Source organism: Miscanthus floridulus, chromosome 2 (assembly GCF_019320115.1).
Source record: "Miscanthus floridulus cultivar M001 chromosome 2, ASM1932011v1, whole genome shotgun sequence".
Classification (NCBI taxonomy): domain Eukaryota; kingdom Viridiplantae; phylum Streptophyta; class Magnoliopsida; order Poales; family Poaceae; genus Miscanthus; species Miscanthus floridulus.
This window is the reverse complement of record NC_089581.1, coordinates 145,037,604-145,047,199: the sequence shown is the minus strand read 5'-3', so window position 1 is coordinate 145,047,199 and position 9,596 is coordinate 145,037,604. Positions and strand designations below refer to the sequence as shown.

The window sequence follows — 9,596 nt, the reverse complement described above, 5'->3', positions numbered from 1 at the left end:
ATATTAATCTAGCAAATCATGTACTATTCCTTTCAAATATATAAAAAAGTAATGCCACGATGTCCAGAAACGATCAATTAATTTTTCGCTTTAAAGAAAGATCTCACTTGCTGTTGCAGAGGGTTTTGCACTTTGGAGGATGGGTTCGATTCACTCACTTGAGACGGCAGAACTTTGGCTCGGGGAACCGGGCTTACCGTGGCCCTTCGTTGGGCATCAAGATTCGTGCTTCCTGTTCCTCCCCAACGTGTGCTCTCCGTCTCCGGCGCGCAGGCGGCCTGCCAATCTCTGAGATCCACAGAGACGCTGCCGATGGCGAAGCCGAGGAAACCCCGCACCTCGGCTCCAGATCCGCCCGTATCCGCCGCTCGGCTTCCGTGGCACCCACCGGCACCGCCGGTCCCCACGGCCGTTCTGATCTCGCTCGCCGCGCTCCTCGTCCGCGTGCTGGTCTCCGTGGGCCCCTACTCCGGTCAGGGTGCGGCGCCCAAGTTCGGCGACTACGAGGCGCAGCGGCACTGGATGGAGCTCACCCTCCACCTCACGCCCTCCGACTGGTACCGCAACACCTCCGACAATGACCTTGCCTACTGGGGCCTGGACTACCCGCCCCTCTCCGCCTACCAGAGCCTCCTCCACGGCCGTATCATCAACGCCTCACTACCCGAGGCCGTCGCGCTCCGCTCCTCCCGTGGCTACGAATCTATGGAATCGTACGCGCCCGCTCCAGTAGATTTTTTCTGCTCGTTGCGTGTAAAATCGTGTGTTGTTAAGACTTGCTGTTGAATTGGTCCACTAGGAAGTTGCTGATGCGGTGGACAGTGCTTTCGTCGGATCTGTTGGTGTTCTTCCCTGCTGCTTTGTGGTTTGTGTGGGCATACATGAAACTTGGAATCGGTGGAGAGGAGAGACGGAAGGGGTGGATGTGGCTGCTATCCATGGTCCTGATCAGTCCTTGCTTAGTATTGATCGATCATGGCCATTTTCAGGTGAGTTTTACTGCACTAACTAATAATGTGTGTGATTTAGGTGGGGCAAGTGCGCTGACCAGCAGAGTGCTTTGTGTTGCATTTTGTTTGTTGGCTAACAACTAGGTGTTGTATTACAGTATAACTGCATTAGCCTTGGACTTACTCTTGGAGCAACTGCTGGTGTTCTGTCGAGGAATGAGCTTGTTGCTGCAGCTCTCTTCACTCTTGCAATCAATCACAAACAGGTTTGCCTTATGTCTAGAAAATTATGTTCATTCGGTGGTTCATAAGCTTTGTTACCATACATGTATGGTCAAACATCCTAGAGAATGCTATGCTTTTGTAAGTCCACGCCTTTCTAATTACACAATGTTATGAAACAGACCCAGTGGATACTTCCTTACTTAGATCAGGAGGTTGTCACTGAGAATACAAAGCAGACCCTATGATCCAACTGAAAATCGCGTCAACAACCAACAAAATTGTTAATTTTATTCTTTACCTTTATGCTTGAGTCCTAGTAACAGTGATTGGCAATGGACTGTTAAGATGTGATGCTGAACTGGGGACTACCTACTATCTTGTTTTTTTTTTTACATTTCATCCTGAAATAATAGTTAATAAAATATGCTATCATAAGGCATGCATATGTATTGGTGCAGTATTAGTTCTCAACTGTTGATTCATACATCATAATTACTGGATTGTCAGCTCACTCAAATTGGCAATAGCCATTGAGTGGGAAGCGGGGATCATTACATCCTGTCAATTATTTTGATGAGATCATGGGAAAGCCACAATGATACACATGCACAGTTGCACACATACCCAATCTATACATGAACTTTAGTCTATTATAATGTTTACGACCCTTCCAAGTGACTAACCTAGGGCACTTGATGCTCATTAATACAAAGAATTTGTTGGATATGGTTTCAAGTTCTAATATCCCATTACTTTCCCTATATATCTTACAACTTTATAATGTGCTGCAGATGAGCCTGTACTTTGCACCAGCTTTTTTTAGCCATCTTGTGGGGAAGTGCCTCAAACGAAAGTATCCTATTGTCGAAGTAACAAAACTTGCTTTCGTGGTCTTGGGAACTTTTGCTCTTGTCTGGTGGCCATTTTTGCATTCTCATGAGGCTGCCCTACAGGTAATGATTAATTATACTCTCCTGTTTCTTTATGCTCAAGGAAACCATTTTATATTGCTGAATTACATAAATACAACCAGTAGAGTTTTGTTTTCAACTATCTGGTGCTATTCCTCATCATGATACTTGTTTTATACTTTTTCATAGACTTACTACACTGCTTCTCAGTTGGTACTGAACTTGTGAAATCTGTAATATCAGGTGATCTCTCGATTAGCTCCATTTGAGAGAGGCATATATGAGGATTATGTTGCAAATTTCTGGTGTAGTACTTCAGTTATTATCAAGTGGAAGAAATTGTTCACGATAAAGCCGCTGAAACTTATGAGTCTCTCTGCTACCATACTGGCTTTCTTGCCTTCATTCATTCAGCAAGTCAAGTCTCCAAGTAATCTTGGCTTCCTTTATTCTCTGATGAACAGCTCTTTCTCTTTCTACCTATTCTCATACCAAGGTATGCTTTACTGTAAATTGGCTAGTGTTTTTTTTTGTGTGCTGTAAGTATATTAATTTCGTTTTCCCCTTTGTTTTCTATGTGCAGTTCATGAGAAATCAATTTTGCTTCCTCTTTTACCTGCAAGTCTTTTAGCACTGGAAGAACCTCGGATGTATGGATGGTTTGTGTACTTTGCCCTTTTCTCAATGTACCCACTTATCTGCCGTGACCAGCTTCTTCTACAGTATATAGCTGTTCTTGGCCTATTTTTTCTTATATACTACTCACCTAGGCGGAAGCTATGGAAAGAGATCAAACATGTCATGCAGGGCAAAGTTAGTTCTTAGCTTGCCACTTTTATGCTCACTTCTACTTCACATTACCTACCAGCAAATAGAGCCTCCCAAGAGGTATCCCTTCCTCTTTGATGCACTGATAATGTTCTTCTGTTTTTCACAATTTGTCATCTTAGCTCTGTACACCAATTACAAGCAATGGATGTTGGACACACATTCTAGATCAATAGGTGTGAAGAAGGATCTGTGATCGAAAATTTTGACTGCTAATTTTACGGAGAAAGTCGCTGCACCTTTGTAACCTTGTGTGTATTCCCTTTTAATATTGTTTATTGAATGAAATGTGCACGTGGTGCAAATTTAGACATTTCTATACATTCAGAACTGGAAACTAGAATTTAGGTGATGCACACACTAACACTCAACACTAGCTTTTGTGGCACAACATATTAGGATCTGTGATTTAATCATCTTTCGAAGTGTTTGTGCCCTTGAATCTGCCAATGCTGGTGTCCTGTTTGGTGTTGGTGCATGTGTGGAAATTGTAAGCTCTGCTGATCTCTCCCAGTTTGAGGCAACTTCTCTAAGTCTGTTTGCTTCCCATGTTCTCTGAACTCTCCCTTTTGGATAGAGAGCTGTTTAATACTTTAATTTGCCATATGGGGGGAGGTGCTCAATTCAGACAGTGAGTTGCGCTGTTCAATTTGGATTTGGGCGGAAAGGAATTCGAATTGAGTTAAGGACTCATTGATCGGTTGGTAGCTCGATTTTCAGGCAGCGTGTGATCAAACTGGCAATCGTTATTAGGTGTCTGTATTGGATCTCCTTAGTGAAAGCAGTGAGAGTGAAGCAACTAGCCACACAGGAGAGTCAAATAGGCCCTCTTGGAGTGGCAACGACATCCCTTTGCTCGTGCTGATGGAATTGCTTAGCGAGAGCTGTTGCCCATGGTCCAAACACGCCTCTGTTGCCATCTTTGCTCTATGATATTCCTCTAGTCCGTAAACAACAGTTAGCAGCACTTTAGAAGCAGATGGGTTTGCTCTTGATGTGTCTCTCCTATCAACCATACAAGTCATTAGTCTCCCACAAGTATTAAGCAAAGTACAATAAAAAAAGGTTGTCCATATCTCTACATATTCGTCAATCCACTTGCTGGGGAAGAAGGAAAAGGCCGAGCGAGAAGATAGTGTCAATCCAGAAACCAGCTACTTCGGTTCGTCCTTGGATTGGAAAGAATATCCTCCGCTGTAGTCGAACGAGTCAGTGCTCACGTCCTTGTCCTTTTTTGGGAGAGGCATCATTGTACGGATGGCGAGGAGTCCCCTTGGTGACGTCGAATTTGGTCGCGGACGTCGATGCAGACGTGGAGGCGCTGCTGAGACCCTCGCTCTGCAGCATCATCTCGATCTCCTTGACGACCTCGCTCATGGACGGCCGGGCCGTGGCCACCTCGTCGACGCATCTGAGGGCCAGCTGAACAAACTTGCCGAACGCCGCGAGATGGTTGGTGTTCATGATCCTTGCGTCTACCATGTCCTTGAGCCCGCAGAACTCGGTGTCGTCGGCGTCGAACACCCGCTTCGCCTCGCGGACGATGTACTTGCCCTTCTCGATCGGCTGCTTCGCGACGATCAGCTCCAGCATGACCACGCCGAAGCTGTAGACGTCGCTCTTCTCGGTCAGTTGCTGAGACATGTAGTATTCAGGGTCCAGATAGCCCTGCAGGTGAATGAAACAATCAATGCGGCAAAGGTCAGATCACCGAAAGAGTCGGTCGTTGGCGGTAGCGGATGACCAGATGCTGCAGTGACAGCCTGATGAAAATTTGTTGGAGTACCAGTGTTCCTTTCACTTGTGTGCTGACGTGGCCCCTCTCGCTGTCGGACACTAGCTTGGAGAGGCCGAAGTCGGCGACCTTGGCGGTGTGGTGCTCGTCCATGAGGATGTTGCTGGTCTTGACGTCCCGGTGGATGATGGGCGGGTCGGCGAGCTCGTGGAGGTAGGCCAGCCCGCGCGCCGCGCCAAGCGCCACCCGGAGCCGCTTCTTCCAGTCGAGATGCAGCCCGCTCTTGCCTGCAGTTTCCCACCCAGCTGACAGCTTCAGCGCCGGCATGCATGCAGTTTGCAATTCTAATCTGATGACACACAGAACAGATATGATCGTCGTCCTTACCGGCGAGGCTGTCGCGCAGCGTGCCGCCGGACATGAACTCGTAGACGAGCATCTGCTCCCCCTGCTCGAAGCAGAATCCGAGGAGTCCGACGAGGTTCTTGTGGTGCACGCGCGAGAGCAGCTCGATCTCCGTCTTGAACTCGTGCCCGCCCTGCATGGACCCCTGCTGCGCCCTCTTGATGGCGATGAACTGCCCCGTCGGCAGCATGCCCCTGTAAACCTTGCCGTACCCTCCGTAGCCCAGCTCGTTTGCCTCGGCGAAGTTGTTGGTGCTCCTCTTGAGCTCCTCGTACGAGAACCACCTCGCCCCTTTCAGCCGCGGCGCGCCGCCACGCTCTTCGCTCCGAGCCCACGACGCTGCCGCAGTGGACAGTTGACACAGTCGTCAGTCTCAGTGTGCGGCAATATATTGTCAGATGAACTGAACATGACACAAAACATACCAAAAGGGCCGCCAAGCTCCTCCTTGGCCTTCTGCGCCCGCCGCCTCTGAATGAACGCGTAGGCTGCCGCTCCGGCGAGCGCAACGAACAGGATGCCGCAGCCCACTGCTATGCCGATGATCACGCCCTTGCTCTTCGACGATGGCTCGCTTTCTGCAACGATCAAAAAATTGATTGTCAACACTGCTATGCCGCCACTGAATCTCACTTCAGCAGTTCAGTTTCGATCTTGATCTTGACCTGGGAATGGGTACGGCGATGCGATGAAGTAGTAGGGGCCGAACTCTTTGGGCGGCTTGAACGTCTGGCTGCTGAGGTCGAAGCCGATGCGCATGACCTCGGAGCGGTTGAAGTAGGCGCCGCTGCTGCCGGCGGGGAAGAGCTTGACCTGCACCTGCATGTAGGCGTCGCTGTTGAGGAAGGGGTCCTGCAGGTAGACGGAGCCCGGGGTGAGGGCCAGCTTAGGTCCACAGCATGCTCTCCAGCGCCTGGAACGCCGTGTCGTTGGTCACGTCGTGGAAGAAGGGCGCGCGGAAATACATGACGCCCTGGTACGGGTACGCGCACAGGCAGCTCTGCGGGCTCAGGCTCTGCCCCGCCGGGCACGACCCCGAGTAGCACTTCACCAGGCTCGTCGAGTAGGGCGCCGACAGCGGCCGCTGCGTCACGTTGCAGTAGACCGTGTTGGGCAGCCGCTCGCACACCGGATTCCCGGCCAGCCTGCAGAATCCAGAAGGGATCAGATGGAGATGTCACAGATTCCAGAAGCAGGAGCGGGGCCGGACACTCACGCAAGGGTGCCATTGTAGCTGGAGGTCACCGTCAGGGAGGAGAACTCATTGTCCTTGAAGCTCACCAGGCTCAGCTCGCTGCTGATGCTCGTGCCCATGTTCAGGGTGCCGTTGAACGCATTGCCGTCGAGGATCCTGCAAAAAGTTACCAGTTCGTCACGTCATTTGATCATTTCACCGAAGGTTGGTGAGTGAGCTCTTTCTTACACTTGATTCAACTGCGGGCTGCTGAAAAGCTTTGTCCGGCACGGTGCCGTAGAGCCTCCCAGACTGTATGATCCTTGATGAACATACAAGATCATGTCAGTTTTGTTAAATACTATATATGTGAATCTGCAAGGTTTGGGGAAGAAACTTACAGGGCTGAGAGCTGTGGCAGACTCCAAAACCACGCTGGGCATGGTGAAGGATCAAAAGTGTTGTTGCTCAGGTCGCTGAGGTGTAGTTAGACCAGAAGAATTTCAGATTAACCTTATCCACTGATGGGTTCAAATAACATACTAATAGATTTTCATGATGCTCATTATTGCTTACACGTAATTCAGAAGATCCATCCCAGTTAGATCTGGCAATGTTCCGGTGAGCTGGTTGTTGGCTAAGTTGCTGAAAAACATACCCACACTCTGTTTAGTATTACTGTATCTTCTCTTGCACAAAAATGCAATGCTACTAAGTACTCCCTCCGTTCCAAATTATAAGTCGCTTTTACTTTTTGGTTCATCCATTTTGCTATGTATCTAGACATATTATTATATCTAGATGCTATAGTAAAATGGATGTAAAAAAAGTCAAAGCAACTTATTATTTGGAAGGGGGAGTATTGTGCAAGTCTTGAATAACTTACAGCTCATTTACTTGGGTGAGGTTATTCAGATTTAAAGGAACTTGGCCAGAAAGGGAATTTCTGTCCAGCCGTCTGCTCAAAACAACATGCAGAGAAGGGGAATGTTCGTCAATTTCATATTTGGTAGTAAGAAATTATGTATAGCCTTCACCTGTACAATTTCTTCTAACGAAAGGAAACTTACACAACTTCAAGTATACTAACAAACCCAAGAGAGTCTGGGATATTCCCGGTGAATTTGTTTCCATCTAAGAGCCTGCGCCAAGTATCTTAGGGTGTCAGTAAACTTCGTGGAATTGCAAAAATAGTCTTGAAACAGTGGGATTCACGAGCTCACAGATGGATCAAGGTCATCTCCGGGCTGAAGAGAGCGTCAGGGATTGGACCAGACAACTGATTCTTGTTGAAGTGACTGCAGAGAAACATTCAGAAGAACGAAATAAACCAGGTCACACTTCGGTTAGCCATTCATTCGTTTCAGGTCAGCTGCTGGTAGAGGAACAGCAGTCAACAAAATCACTGGACCTACAAGTGTTTGGTTTGGATAAGCTTGTCTAGACCCATTCCGCCACTTGTCGAAACCGGCAGGGGACCGCTCAATTGATTGTCGGCGATATCAAACCAGTAGAGGCTCGAGAGATTTCCCAGCGAAGCTGGTATTTTTCCAGAGAACTGATTTGAATTCAGTGCCCTGGAAGGGAATGATGTCAAACTTTATCCAAAGACAGCAAACTTCAGAAGCACAAAAAGGCCGGACAGCTGACCACTATACACCTAGAACAAGAAATTCTTACATGTAGGACAACTTTGGCAGACTCCCTAGCTCATCAGGGATGGTGCCATGGAAACTGCAACCGGCCAGAATCCTGCAGAAACAAGCAGTTTCTGTTAACATCTCAAGACAAGCGAGCAGAAACCAAGATGGAGAAGAACACAGGACGCATCAAGAACTCACAAGGTGGTGAGCTGCTTCAGGTTTCCGATGGTCGGAGTGAGTACGCCGCCGAGGTCCTTGTTGAATGACAGGTCCCTGCATACCCACACGATTAGCCAATGGTTCACCGTGGCAAACTGCAAGAACAGAAAGGCTAATTCGAAGTATTAGCTAGCTGGGTGATTCCACATACAGGGATTGGAGGTTACTGAGCTGGCCTATGTCAGCAGCTAGAGTTCCTTTGATGCCCATGGTGGAAAGTTTTCTGAAAGAGTCGCATGCATGGAAGTCAAGTAGGCTCATCAGTATCGTAGAATGAGTGTGCAATGGAGTTTTTTTTTTGTCAGAGTTGTGCGGACACCTACATGGAGATCACTTTGTCGCTGCCGCATGTCACTCCTTCCCATGGCGAGTCTCCGCAGGGATCGTCGGACTGTCCCCAGGACGGCGGCGTGTTCTGCCACTGATCCATCAACGCCCGGAGCACAGAAGCTGCAACAAAACTCCTCGGTTCATTTGATTTTCCTACCTGAGTAAATCTTTCACTTTTTACTAAGAGAACAATTAGCATCACAGTTCCCTGATCCTGACTGTGGACAGAGAAAGAAGCCAGAGCAGCTCGAAGCTCTAACCTCACTTCACATGACAGAAGACAGAAGAGAACAGTATCTGAAAGCAAGTGAATGCATGGTTACTCACTGTCCTGGCTGTCGGTCATGGCAAGGCACTCTCGGGCGCACGCCGAGAGCAGGACGGCCACGGCAAGAAGGAACCCCATCGTCCTCCCGCTGCCGCTGCACCCAGCTGCTGGTGGCTCCATGCGCGCGAAACGAAACCCTGCCGAGCTCGCGGCCCGAGGTGCGGTTTTAGGTCGCCCAGCAGACACTGCCACTCAGCAAAAAGCTCTGCTCGGGGGCGCAGCAGAGCAACAACCACCTGCACCACAACCGAACTCCATGATGCACCTTATGATGGGGTGTGCACCCAACGGAGCCAAATTAGCAATACCGGAGGGGGAGACGGGGAGGTGGCGTCGACTTGACTTGAAAGCGAAGCCAAGCTCCGATGGAATGGAGCACTAGCTAGCTAGCTAGCTAGCTCGCTGGCTAGACCAAAGCACGCACGCCCAGCCGGCCGGCGGCCCGACCCAACCGGATCGCGCCGTGTCGTGTCGTGTCGTGTCGTCCCCCCACCCCTCTCGCTGCCTGCACAAGAAAGAGCAGTCATCAGCACGCGGCATAACCCTTGTTCTACGGCAAGTCGATCCTGAACACTGAGCATGCTCGTACTGCGCTAGTGTTTGTTCGTGTGATGCTGCCTGGAAAGTTTGTTTCCATGGGGATTAAAGGCGAGGATGGGAAGATTAGCGATGATGACGGGTGCGATTCAAGGGACGTAAAGTGGAGAGCCAATTAGGTGGGGATTAAATAAACACTATTGCCCATCATTTGGCATGCTTGATGCTTTTGTAGAATTTTTTTTGCTCCGGGGAAAATGTACCGACACAAAGGATTTCAGAAGCAAAAAGGTTGTTCTAGGTACCGTTTA

At 49.1% G+C, this 9,596-nt stretch overlaps 2 pseudogenes; one reads left to right on the top strand and one right to left on the bottom strand.

Moving 5' to 3' along the window:
- Window positions 1-248: 248 nt before the first annotated feature.
- Window positions 249-3,729, top strand: LOC136531872 (probable dolichyl pyrophosphate Man9GlcNAc2 alpha-1,3-glucosyltransferase; annotated as a pseudogene).
- Window positions 3,730-3,877: 148 nt separating this feature from the next.
- LOC136531867 (leucine-rich repeat receptor protein kinase HPCA1-like) lies at window positions 3,878-9,261 on the bottom strand (annotated as a pseudogene).
- Between the last annotated feature and the right edge of the window lie 335 nt (window positions 9,262-9,596).